This window comes from Capsicum annuum, chromosome 9 (assembly GCF_002878395.1).
Source record: "Capsicum annuum cultivar UCD-10X-F1 chromosome 9, UCD10Xv1.1, whole genome shotgun sequence".
Taxonomy (NCBI): Eukaryota; Viridiplantae; Streptophyta; class Magnoliopsida; order Solanales; family Solanaceae; genus Capsicum; species Capsicum annuum.
This window is the reverse complement of record NC_061119.1, coordinates 9,593,155-9,607,401: the sequence shown is the minus strand read 5'-3', so window position 1 is coordinate 9,607,401 and position 14,247 is coordinate 9,593,155. Positions and strand designations below refer to the sequence as shown.

The following is a 14,247-nucleotide window of genomic DNA, read 5'->3' as shown; positions in this document are numbered from 1 at the left end:
CTATAGGATTGATCATCACACATTTTTCAACATATAATCATTGGGTTTGGGTCTATAAGCATAGGAAAGACGATTTAATCTTTAGCCCAAAAGTACGGGGTGTTACATTATCTCCTTCTCGGGATCATTCATCCCCGAATGATTGGTAGGGACTAGTTGAAGCTCTAAAGGTATGAAATAAGGAACATAACCTCCCATTGAATATTTTTACACAAAAAAATATGCAAAGGCATCAAAAGAGCTTCATGATAACCTCTAGTGAAATGCGTAAGCACGAAGCATGAGGTAATGTAACTTTACATAGGGATAATCTTATGTAGACACGTAATTTAATTTCTCCCCTCACTCGTGTGATTATATTCCATAAAAATACAAAAAATAACTATCCATAATAAAATCTCTAACAAATTTTATTTTATTTTAGTCTATCATAACAAACTTTATCCTAATCACTCACTACCCCATACCCTACCACGTGACCCCTACCTACTATTTTATTCACATGCTATTTCCACTTATAACGAGGGACCATAAAAGGAAAATTAAAAAAAGTGTCCCACTTAGATTCCATTATTTTTCTTTTCAATTGAAAAGGACAAAAGGAGAAGATAGATGCACCGACTCATATAAAAAAGGAGAGGGGACCACTCTCAATTCATTCATACATAAACCTCCCCTCATAGATATTGATTCATTACTCCTTCTCTGGAAAATTCAACATACATATACCCATATACCCTTATATATCGAGACCACCATGAACAGATCAAGCTGGAGGAAGGAGAAAAAATATGGGGAGTAGGAATTGAATGGAAAACAGAGGTAAAACAGAGAGAAAAATGGGATTGCGGATAATTGGATAAAAATAGAGAGGTGAGAGAGAAATTGAGCGAAGGAGAGAGTAAGGACTGCTATGGTCAAGAGAGATCTATGAGAGAGAGAAATCATGTGAGATGGGGGTGGAAACCGTGAACAGGGGGATCTAGTTGGCTGGCTTGAGTTGTCCAGCGAACTTCTTGCGGGAAGCAGTCATCTATCGTAGGACTCAACCATTTTTGACCAACATCATCAAAGCCCAGTAGGAAACCCCAAAATCCATCAGAAAGAGCAAAATAAATCGACTCCTCTTTTCCCGTTCTTCGACGAAACAGTAGCGGGGTACGAAATTGAATGTGGGTTTATCTTTACTTTGTGATTTTTTGATTTAGGTTGGCAAAAATAAAATAAAAAGGGTTAGATTGAGGTCGGATTGGGTTCAAATTGAGGTTCGGTTCGAGATATCCGGACGTGGACTCTCTTTAATTGAATAACACAGTTTGAAAGCCCCAATTTCAGGTCAAATTCTTCATCTCTTCTCTTTATTTTGATGACGTGATTTGGTGATTATGTGTTGGGTAATTATGGTTGCTTGATTTTTTTGATGTTATGATTATGTACTTGACAATGTGTTTCGGTGATATGACGAGTGAATTGGAGTAATTTTGATGGTGTGATTGATAAAAAAGAAGTTGGGGCGCAAATTAATATTGGTAAAGTGAATATTATCGCATTTTGATTCATTATCGATGTTGAATGTGATATGTCATCGAGCGGGTAGGCAAAAAATAGGCTCGGGTAGGCAAATTTAGAATTGGTGGATTGTTAGAATGTTTGGAATATTTATTGACTGTCTTGTTTACCGTATTTGGAAAATGTATTCATTTAGCTGGAGAATGCCTTGAGAGCCATTGTATTTACTCACTGAGGAATGCTCCGACGTATTTTGTTGGTGGAAGAGGTTCGTGATGAATGCCCGAGGCATCGGGTAAAGTATTGGAGCATAGTTTAGGACTAGTGTTGGTTTGTGTAGGTTTACATTTCACATTTTTTATTTTTGGATTGTATAATTGGACCAAACATTATATTTTTTGGATTCATTTTTTTTTGTATTTTTTTGTTCAATTATTTTGTGTTTATGTGCTTTATAAATTCGTAGTGTTAAATTAGCCAATGTTCCACCAAATGACCGTGGTCAAACCACGGGATCGAGGGCTACCTAACACCTTCCTCTCGGTCAACAAAATTCCTTAGCTGGAATCTCTGTTTGCAAACAAGTTTAAAAAGAGTGAAATTATTTTGAAAAGGATTTTTCAAAGGTGACTTGGCACACCATATTATGCCAAGTTGCAACTCTAAGTTCAATTGAAATGAATTCTTTTTCGAAATAAATTTTCATCTTTTGTCACTTTAATAATAATATTTTTCTGATTAAAAAAGAGGTGTGACAACTCTGACAATTCTGTTTGGGATATTTTCAGAATTCGAGCTTATCTTTAGAGCTATATCGGCTTAGTTTGGCATTATGGTTATATAGACATTGTTTGTAATTATTTTATCACTTTCGCGTTCTTACGTGCTCTTTGTTTATGATTTTTCCTTATGTGTTACTGCTTTATATATGACATTATGTGCATAACCCGAGTCAATTTTTTCTGCAACAAGTTTTGTAGTACACGCTGTGTACACAACCTATCGTTGAGTCACCCTTATTTAGGAGAGGGAGCCATCAGTTGGTATGGAGTAGATAGAAAGCTAAGCAGTCAGTATCGATCATATGCTCCCCCGAACAACCTTGTTAGTAAACCCCAGTGTAGATCAGCGTTTAGATCATACTTATGTGCATCATTTTAAGACTTAGTGGGGCCCATTTGGTCCTTTGAAGGAGACTCACCTCTAATGCATCCCTACTTGCTAAATGTTGCATCTTTGAGGGTTATGAGGTCATTTGATGAACTGATTTGTGGAAATAACATGTGCTAGAATTAAAGAAGGTGTGTAAGCAAGAAATATCGGAAAAAAAAGTGAGTCAAAAATAAAAAAAGATTTTTGTAGTTTTAGAGTTCTTTATGACTTTGGTTTTTCCGCAATTCAAAAATTCAAAAAAGATTTTTTTTTTTATGTTTGCACTCACATTTTTCAAAAACAAAAAACGTCAAAAAGATTTACCTTTTGTTTCTTTAGTAAATATTCACAATTCAAAAAATCCAAAAAGATTTTTTTTAATAGGAGCGTTTATTAAATGAAAATTCAAAAATGGTAGGAGTTTTGTACATTTCAGATGACAAAAATACCAAAAACAAATTTCTTGCATAGTTGTTGGTGTCATTTTTGTGTGAAGTGTCAAATTAGAAACCCAAAAAGATTTTATTTTCATTGTTCGTCTGTAATCCCGTCTCTCAGGTCAAGTCTTAGTTTGTTTTAATGCTTAATTGTCCAATCTGGATGAACTACGCACCCCTGATTCTCCTCTCTCGGGAGTGAGATATGTAGGCAGCCTATTGTTGGTTTTGGGATCTTATTTCAAAAAAATAGAAAAAGATGTTCCTTAATAGTTATAAGTTTCATTTTTGGTTGATCTTATTTCGAAAAATCCTAATCATTTTCTTCACTCTTTATTAGAGTAGGTGTCATATAAATCTTTAAAAGAAAACTAAAAAGAGATTTTCCTTTACTTGTTTCAAGTTTCATTTTCGTATAAAATTAAAAATCAAAAACCTCAAGATTTTCTTTGGTAATCATAGGTTTCATTTCATATAGGAAGTTAGAGATGAAAATTCAAAAAGATTTTCTTTCAATTATTTTAACAATTTGTTGTTTTCTTTTCTTTTAAAGTTTTAAGAAAAAGAAAAAAGAAAGGAAAAAGAGTTTAATTGGCCTTTCTGGAAAGACTTCACGAACTACGCACACCTGATTCTCCTCTTTCGGGAGTGAGATATGTAGGTGCCTTTCTTCGGTTCGGTGATCTTTCCAAAAGAAAAGCAGAAAAAGAATTTTGAAAAAGTGTTGCATTTTAACACATTTGTTATCTCTTGTTCAATTAGTTTAAGGTGGTTGGTTTGTGGCATCTTGACTGGTCCTCCATATTGCACTAATTCACAGAGAAAGTTTTGGACAACAAAGATACCGAGTTTGTTGTCACTAATCAGATAGGGAGTTCGGGGAATGAGAATTTAGGAGTTAATAAAGAGATCAGAAATTAAGGCAGCAAATGATAGAAATGCATTGAGCTTCGGCTAACGGGTTGCCACCTCCTCCATTTCCCACCGATAATTTGGAATATCTTTCTAGCTTGCCTCACATGTCGAATGCACAAATTCCCATTTTTGTTGACACGCTACAAAATTTACCAAAGACTACTCAAGGGCAACACTATCTTAACACTTCCAATATTCCTCTCCAAACTCTTCAATATAGAACTACCACATACTCGGCTCCACCTGTAGTTCATGCTTTTGCAGCACCACCCCCACCCGACGCTCCTAATTTTGAGGTTTATCCATCAGTTGTACCTCTCCACTCTGCGAGAGAGCCTGTATTGAATATTTCTGCTGATTAATGTCATGCTATTGAGCCCACAATTAAGTCTACTGGTCTTTATGGCTACACTTACCACCTGAATTTTCTCTTAACACTGAGAAGCCTATTATAATATAAGCACAAGAGGAAATGACAAGAAAATTGAGATCCTGTAGCATATTTGAGGCGTTGTTGCAACCAACTAAGGGGTGCTGGAGGGAAGTAAGAATTATTCATGGCATATTTTGGTGAGAGTCTTTCAGGTCTAGCCTCAGAATGGTTTGTTGATCAGGATATTTATAGGTGGAATAGTTGGGATGACCTGGCTAACGAATTCGTACAACAATTCCAATACAATATGGAGTTGATTCTTGACGAGAAATCCCTAACTAATATGAAGAAAAAGAGTACTAAAACTTTCAGAGAGTATGTGATTAGATGGCGTGAACAAGCTGCTAGGGTTAAATCGCTAATGAAAGAAAGAAAGATTGTAAAGGTGTTCATTCAAGCGCAGGATGAAACATATTATCAAAACTTGATAACTGCATTAGGCAAGCCATTTATTAAGGTCCTCAAAATAGGAGAGATGATAGAGGATGGAATTAAGATCGATCGCATTATGACTTTTGCAACATTAAAAGCGACTACTCAAGTAATTCAAAAGGGTTCATGTCTGGACCTAAACCGGGGCCCTGGCCGTAACTGGCATCCTAAACCATAAAGGCCCAAGAACCCTTCTAACTTGTAATCATATACACCATACATATACAAATAGAAAAATGCGGAAAATACATAATGAACGGAGTCATGGTCATAAGTCAGATGTTAATTCAACAATGGAAAATAAAATCCAAAACCATCTGACAACATCTGAAAACCGTCTGTGAAATTTCTACTATATGATCAAATAACAACTGTCTGAAAACTGGGACAAGGTCCCTATTAGACCAAACCCATGACTAAAGATGAATTTCTAAAAATAAATAGGCCTTCTGAAATATATAAGGCCCACCAACTGAACTCTGCACTTCTATCTAATGAAATCTACTATTTATCAGGACCCCTAGACTGAGCCTCAGAACCTGGAAGGGGGGGGGGGGGGGGGCAATACAAATGTACTGGTACACGAAGAAATCCAAAATAATACTTTTACCTAAATAAAATGACTGAGAGTGGGTCATAAAACATCATAAATGATATATTTTAAAACACATAGGCAATTCTTTCGTAATTATAAAACATTCTTGTAATGCAGTTCTGATCTTTGTATTACTTCTGCGTTAGGTGGCACTCCCCTATAATTCTGATATTCCATGGGCGGTATAGAATCTGTCATTGACTCGGCAGGGAAGACCTCAACCCGAGTGTGCTGCAAGGGTTGGATTTTCTGATTCTGATACGCTACACGACACTAGGCCAGCGAAATATAATATACCCAGATTGACAAATTACAGTTTCGGGCAACGAGTTGTCTGAACTTGTTCCTTCTTCGGGGAACCACCTTACATATCTTTATGCCCAATTTTATACTATTTTGTATCATGCATTATTCTAGTTTCGACATCTAAAAATTTTGACTTCAAACATGCATTTTACTCTGTTCTGAATTACCATAGCATAATCAGAATTGGTATCGTCACACCAAAACTTGAAAGTCCTCTTTTCTGAGCCATAATGTATCATGCATAATTCTTTTATTAAAACACAGTTCAGACCACCCAAACATGTACACAATATAAAAGATTTTATGTTCCGAAAACACAAGTCAAAACTATGTTGGGATTATTCAAACACTTGGTGGTCATGTGTTCTTCTGGAAAACTATGCTACTCTTTGTTATATGCATATTCAACATTTGTCAACATGTATAACCCTCTCTTTTGATTCCAAAATCATATTCAAGTCATAGTATAGTTCAATACATTTCGTGTCATGCTTTTCAAGATGCATTTCAAAACAATCCATATCATATGAAAAATGGGATAAATCATATCAAGAGAGGGATTTCATATGAGTTATGCTCTTTATTCAAATATCAACTTAAAACACATAGATATATATATAATTTCAAATCAATTTGGGGGAAGGCCTAAAGACCAAAATAATGTCATTGGGACTTCTAAAACATGATTATAAATCATAAATCTAAAACCCATTTTTCTTTAAATAATAATTTCTATGCCCATGAGATTTTTAGAAAAAACCCACGTACCTCAATTTAGGAATTTATCGGATGATTCTTGAAGCCTATGATTTGGGGATTCCAAATCTTCAATCAATCTTGAAAACTTACGGTTAAATCTTGAGTTATTTGGATATTTAGTTTGAAACACTAGAGAGTGTTCTTGTGAAGTTTTGATGAAAATATGAATAATGTGGTCACTTGAGAGTAAAATCATTTGTTTAAGCTGATAAGGGGGTGGAAAATATCCAATATACCCCTAATGAGTGAATAAAAATATAACTGGGAACTCGATGTTATGGGACCCCGCGACGCGGAGCCATCACATTGTCCTATTGGTTTGGACCTATAACTTCAACGAGATATGCCATAATCGCACTAGGCTACGAAAATTTGATAATTGTTAAATAGACCCCCTCCATGATGCACCAAGCACTAAAATAACGGTTTTTATTCTAGCCCGAAATGCGGAATGTTACAGTTCGGGAAGTATTATAGGAAAGAAGAATGAGGAAGATGCATCAGCCATTGTATTTGGACAACAGACACGGGCGAGAGGAACACACTATCGTTATCCATAGGCTTAAACTCAAGTTTATGCCCAAGCTCCACAGAATATTTCCCAAAATCCATTAACTCCATCCCCCCACCTCCATATCCAGTGTATAATGCATAACCATACATTCAACCCCATCTTACCCTCAATGGCATGCTCCAACTCCTCAGAGTCATCCTCCAAGTCCATAAACATACCAAAGCCTTTCTAGGCCCAATTTTTATCCAAGCCAAATAATGAAATAAGGTAGAAGTTGAGGGATAACTTCACACCAATTGGAGAGTCGTATGGCAGTTTATTACAGAGATTGGTATAGAGGGGCATGATCACTTCTCTCCTTGGGTATACTCCTGACCCATATTCAAGAAGTTTTGATCCTAATGAATGATGCACATATCATTCGGATGTTCAGGGTTACAACATTAGAGATTGTCCGACTTTGAAAAGAGAAATTAAAAAGATAATTCAAGATAAATCAATTATGGTGCAGAACATTGACAGTGAGGAAAGCTCTAGTCATGCTGATATGTAAACAAGTGGTTAAGATGTGAGGCTGAGCAATTGAGAAGTTACCTCTCTCTCCCTACTAGAAAGAGGTCTGGTAGTTTGTTTTATTTAATTTCTATTATCTGAATTATTCTAGGGTTGTAATTCAGGAATTATCTTGTTTTGTCCCTTTGTCATTATGTTCAAACCCTTCTATCTTTCATTTTAATTAAATAGAGTGCCCCTTTTTCCTTTGTGTTTTAATGTGTCGTGTGTTTGTTTTCATTATACAATACATTTTATGTTAATTCTAGTGATATGACATGCCTACGAAATTTTCAGCCTGATCTTCAAATTCAATTTAATCATGAAACATTGAATTAGAGGGCTAAAGTTAGAAAAAGCATATCAAAAATAGGTAGAGTGCTGAGACATTTGGTTACAAGTTGAAGCCTTCTTTGAAAATTAAGACAATTATTTTGAGAATCACAATAATAACTTGGTCATCAATTGAAAGACACGTCTCAATTATGTCAAATAGTGACTGCGTGAACAGAAAGAAAATCAGCTCCACAAAATCATGAATCATTTAATGTGAGGAATTTACAACAAAAATGGAGTTGTATACTGAACAAGCGCAGAAGTAGTGATGCATATGCTAAATTAAAGTTTGTATTGTGAAAATGTCACAAATGACCTTTATCTTTCATTTCATACTGCATGATGTGTACTGGCATTTACAAGGATTGATATGACGAAGGTATTTTATTCTACTATCTAAATATTATGTCATCCTTTGTTTACCCTATTCAAGCCTTAGTTTTATCTTCTTTAGTACACCTTTTTTTCAATCAAGTAGAATTAGCAAAGCTCGAAAGAAGGGTGTCGAGTAAAACAATAGTCACAAAAGTGTCAAAAAGAAAAAAAAAGAAAGAAAAGAAAAAATGTGTCCAAAAAGAAAGAAAAGAGAAGAGTGCCAAGAAAAATAGAGTCAAAAAAATTCCCAAATAGAAAAGAGTCAATAAAAGAAAAAAAGAGGAAAGAAATCAAATCAAGCAAAAGAACAAGCTGTCGGAACTACGCATAGGTTAATCCTTATTGTTTGAGTCGATTCCAAAAGTTTTAAGTCCTACCCCACTTCAATCGTCGTTTGGGCCTCGTGCCATCCTTTCTTTCAAACCCTATTCAAAAGGTAAGTTACAACCAAAGAAAGACCTTCAAATCAATCTTTGAGAATGTTAAGGCTAAGCATACAAAGGATATAATGACCCATTTTGGGAACTACTTGTCTTCTCAGCATAATGAATCGAGAGAGAAATAAAAATGACAGTCTTATTGGTGAAAACCCTCACGGGCATCATAAGGTGATGGTAAGTTGAGAGAGATACAAATGTGAGAATCTTATCGGTGAAAACTATTATGGGCACTTTAAGATGACTGTGAGTTGAGAGAAATAAAAATAATAGAGCATCAATGGTGAAACACCCTCACAGACACCATAGAGAAAGAGTGAGTTAAGAGAAATAAAATTAAAGAGGCTTGTTGGAGAAACCCTTCAAGGTGCCACTAGCCAAATGGGTTTCTGAATGTAATGGGTCCAAGCAAGTAACTCAGTTTAAGAGCCATTAACTCAACAACAATTGATAGAATGTTCTGATGGAAAGATCAGGCAGCTTAATCAAAAATGCATGGCATAATCATTAGAGTTGACTGTCATTTCTAGATAAATTTTTCATTTCTTTGTTTCAAATGGGGACATTCATTGTCTTTTCTTTCTTCTCTTTATCTTTATTTTGTTTTCTTGATTCAATTTTCCAAATAAAAATCATTGTCATTTATTCTCGTCTTTGAGTCAAGTCCATGGCAAAACAAGTGAGAAAATATTTCAAAACTGGCTACTAGCTTCTTCAATTACACAAAGCAAGACAAAAGGTCAATGCATGAAAGAGATATGATTGTGAGCCGAAATAAGGCGTGCAGATAGTTTTGTCAACAGACAAGTCGGGGAACTCATGGAAATATCAGGGTTCAAATGGTTTATGTAAGAAGTATGGCAAAGCAGAGATACTGTTTCTGTTTCAGAGTCACTCTTAATAATCTGAGCTCAGGTCAATGATGCAACAAGTTAGTGACATATGCTAATAGTTGAAAGCAAGATTAAATCTGACAGGGGCAAGAGCGATTGCCACGAAAGCCAAAGACACAAACTAGCCACATGTTTTTAAACTAACAAGTTTTATTTGTATGAAACAAAACACATGTTACCTTCGATTCAAGGATTTCAAAGCCTAAACATCAAAAGCTGCAATGCCACACTTCCACAAATGTAGGAGATAATATTGTTTCACAGGTTTGGTAATCAAAACCATGGTAAAAACTCATCATCCAATATATCTAGAAGAGACACACTTTCTTGTCCGGATGATTCAGGTCCATTTATTAGGTGATGCACTACCTAAATTGAACCTCCACTTCTAGAAGTCGCACTTTCTAGTTAAGTCCTTCCACTTAACCCCTAGGAGATGCACCTCGTTATCTGAGTAATCCAAGTTTTATTTATTTGGTGATGCACTTCCTTAATTGAATCTTCATTCCAAGAAGTCTCACTTTCTAGTGGAGTCCTTCCACTTGACTCCTAGGAAATGCACCTCCTAAATTGAACCTTCACTCCTAGAAGTCGCATGTTCTAGTTGAGTCATTCCAGTTGATCCTAAGAAGACACACTTCCTTGTTTAGGTAATTCAGGCAACATTTGTAAGGAGACGCACTTTCTTTTTTAGGTAATTCAAGCAATATTTGTAAGGAGATACACTTCCTTGTTTGGGCAATTCAAGTGACATTTGTAAGGAGACGCACTTCCTTGTTTGGGTAATTCAAGAAACATTTGTATGGCGATGCACTTCCTTGTTTTGGTAGTTCAAGCAACATTTGTAAGGAGACGCACTTCCTTGTTTGGGTAATTTAAGCAACATTTGTAAGGAGATGCATTTCCTTGTTTGGGAAATTTAAGTAATATTTGTAAGAAGACGCACTTCTTTGTTTGGGTAATTCAAGCAACATTTTTAAGGAGACGCACTTCCTTGTTTAGGTAATTCAAGCAACATTTGTAAGGAGACGCACTTTCTTGAATGGGTAATTAATAAAACAATTTGTAAGGAGATGCTCTTCCTTGTTTGGGTAAATCAAGCAACATTTGTAAGGAGACACACTTCCTTGTTTGGTTAATTCATGAGACATTTGTAAGGAGACGCTCTTCCTTGTTTGGGTAATTCAAGCTACAAATGTAAGGAGTGCACTTCCTTGTAGAGACGCACTTCCTTGTTTGGGTAATTCAAGCTACAAATGTAAGGAGTGCACTTCCTTGTAATTCAAGCGGCATTGGTAAGGAGACACATTTCCTCGTTTGGTAATTCAAGAGGCATTGTTAAGGAGACGCACTTCCTTATTTTGGTAAATCAAGCGGCATTTGTAAGGAAATGTACTTCCTTGTTTTGGTAATTAAGTGGAATTGGTAAGGAGATGCACTTCCTTGTTTAGATAATTCAAGCAACATTGGTAAGGAGACGAACTTCCTTGATTGGATTGTTTGAATTTTGATTTTTAGGTGATGCACTTCGTAACTTTAGTCTTGATTCCTAGAAGATGTACATCCTAGTCGAGTTATCCCCCTTGATTCCTATAAAACACACGTTTTTGTCGAGTCATTCCCTTTGATTCCTATATGACGTACCTTTTAGTAGAGTCATTCCCTTTGATTCCTATAAGACATACCTTTTAGTCGAGTCATTCTCCTTGATTCCTATAATGATGTGACTTTCAGAAAAGTCCTTTCATGATAAAATGGGGCTAAATTTAATTTGTGTGTTTGGAATTTCACTTTTCTGGCAAATAAAATATCTTTATAATAATCTTTGTTTGAGATAATTTTCTTTTTAGTTTTGATCTGCTTTCTGGAGCCCACCTGAAGAGCAGGGAAAATAAATAAAAATTCAAGCAACATGGAGAAAAAGTTGAAAGTCAAGCAACTAGGTGAAGAAATTGAAAGTCAACAGATTGAAAAATAGCAAGTCAGGAACCCGCCTCAATAACAGGGTAAAGAAATTTAAAACCAAGCAACAAGTGATGAAATTGCAAGTTGGGAGCTCACCCAAAAAACAGAGTGATAAAATTGCAAGTCAGGAGCCCGCCTGAAGAACAGGGTGAAAAAATAGCGAGTGAGGAGCCCGCCTGAAGAATAGAGTGATGAAGTGGCGAGTCAAGAGTAAAGGAAAGCTGCATAGATAAAGTTTTTGTAATTTAATTTATGTTTTTAACTTGTAATTTTCATTTTTGATGTAATGATAGAGCCGCAGGCCGGAACCTCGACGGGACCTCACTCGACTCTCCAACTCGGCTATCCTTCTGCCTTATGTTTCTTGCTTTGAATAATTGTCGGGTTAAAATTCTCTCATTGTCTACTTCTTCGTATGAAAACTCTTTGTGTTTACATGAACAGAAGAGAATGATGTAGACACGTAATTTTGTTCCTTCCCAAAAGCAATTTTACCATTTTGTCCTCGTCTTACTGCGTGCCCTCACTCGTGTTATTATATACCACAAAAATACAAAAAATAACAATCCATAACAAATTTTATCTTATTTTAATCTATCCTAACAAAGTTTATCCTAATCACTCACTACCCTAACACCCTACCCACATGACCCCCTACCTACTCTTTTATTCACACGTTATTTCCACTTATAACGAGGGACCAGAAAAGGAAAAGAAAAAAAAGGGCCCACTTGGATTCCATTATTTTTCTTTCCAATTAAAAAGGACAAAAGGAGAAGATAGAAACATCGACTCATGAAAAAAAAGGGAGAGGGGACCACTCTTAATTCATTCATACACAAACCTCCCCTAACAGATATTGATTCATTACTCCTTCACTGGAAAATTCAACATACATATACCAACGTACCTTTATATATCGAGACCACCATGAACAGATAGAGGTGGAGGAAGGTGAAAAAATATAGGAGTGGGAATTGGATGAAAAATAGAGGCAAAACAGGGAGAATAACGGGATTGAGGATGATTTTGGTTAAAAACAGAGAGGCAAGGGAGAAATTGAGCAAAAGAGAGAGTGAGGATTGTTGTGGTAAAGAGAAAGATCTATGAGAGATAGAGAAATCACGTGAGAGGGGGGTGGAAGCCATGAACAGAGGGATCTAGTCAGCTGGCTTGAGTTGTTCGGTGAACTTCTCGCCGGAAGCAGCCATCTATCGCCAGAATCAACCATTTTTGACCACCATCATCAAAGCCCAGTAGGCAACCCCAAAATCCATGAAAAAGAGCAAAATGAATCGACTCCCCCTATTCCCTTTCTTCGCATAAACAGTAGTGGGGTAAAAAATTGAATGTGGGTTTATCTTTACTTCATGATTTTTTGATTCGGATTGGCGAAAATAGAATAAAAAGGGTTAGATTGAGGTCGGATTGGGTTTGAATTGAGGTTCGGTTCGTGGTTTCCAGACGTGGACTCTTTTTAATTGAATAACACAGTTTGAAAGCCCTAATTTTATGTCCAATTCTTTATCTCTTCTCTTTATTTTGATGACGTGATTTGGTGATTATGTGTTGGGTAATTGTAATTGCTTGATTTTATTGATGTTATGATTATATGCTTGACGATGTGATTTCGGTGATATGAGGAGCGAATATGAGTAATTTTGATGGTGTGAATGATAAAAATGAAGTTTGGGGCATGAATCAAAATTGGTAAAAGTTAATATTAGTGCATTTTGATTCATTGTCGATGTTGAATGTGATATGTCGTCAAGCGGGTAGGGAAAAAGTAGGCTCGAGTAGGCAAATTTAGAATTGGTCGATTGTTGGAATGTTTTGAATATTTGTTGAATGTCTTGTCTACCGTATTTTGAAAATGTATTCATTTAGCCGGGGAATGCCCTGAGACACATTGTATTTATTCACCGGGAACTGCCCCGACGTATTATGTTGGCAGAAGATGTTCGTGATGAAGGTCCGAGGCATTGGGTAAAATGTTGGAGCATAGTTTAGGACTAGTGTAGGTTAGTGTAGGTTTACATTTCACATTTTGTAATTTTGAACTGCATAATTGGACTGGACATTATATTTTTGGGATTCATTTTTTTTGTGTTTGTTGATTCGATGATTGTGTGTTTATGTGCTTTAGAAATTCGTAGAATTAAATTAGCTGATATGCTCCAGCAAACTATCATGGTCGTATCGCGGGATCGAGGGGTGCCTAATACCTTTCCCTCGGTCAACAAAATTCCTTAGCCGAAATCTCTGTTGGCAAACCAGTTTAAAAAGAGTCAAATCATTTTGAAAATTTTTTTTCAAAGGTCACATGGCACCCCAGATTATGCCAAGTGGCGACTTTGAGTTCAATTGAGATGAATTTTTTTTCGAAACAAATTTTCATCTTTTGTCACTTTAATCATAAAAACCCTTTTCAAACTTTAAAATATAATTTTTTTTCTGGTTAAAAAGGGGTGTGACGTCTTACACATGAGTTCTATGAATCATTATCGTCGTCACATGAGGCATGAGTTAATTTTGTGATAATAGGCCTGATTTTCATCGGTACTAATCATGATATAAGGTTTCACGGGAGATAAGAAATAGAAGCATTCTCTACTTTACAAGATACAACGAATAGAC

At 35.9% G+C, this 14,247-nt stretch overlaps 1 long non-coding RNA gene across 2 annotated transcripts; it reads left to right on the top strand.

The window, feature by feature from the left end:
* Positions 1-467: 467 nt before the first annotated feature.
* LOC107843068 lies at positions 468-13,244 on the top strand. 2 transcript variants are annotated; one of them, XR_001666250.2, is made up of 2 exons: positions 468-1,335; positions 11,496-13,244. It is a non-coding gene; the product is annotated as an uncharacterized LOC107843068 (long non-coding RNA). The 2 variants fall into 2 exon arrangements; XR_007044416.1 differs by lacking the exon at positions 11,496-13,244 and adding an exon at positions 1,706-1,928.
* Positions 13,245-14,247: the final 1,003 nt, after the last annotated feature.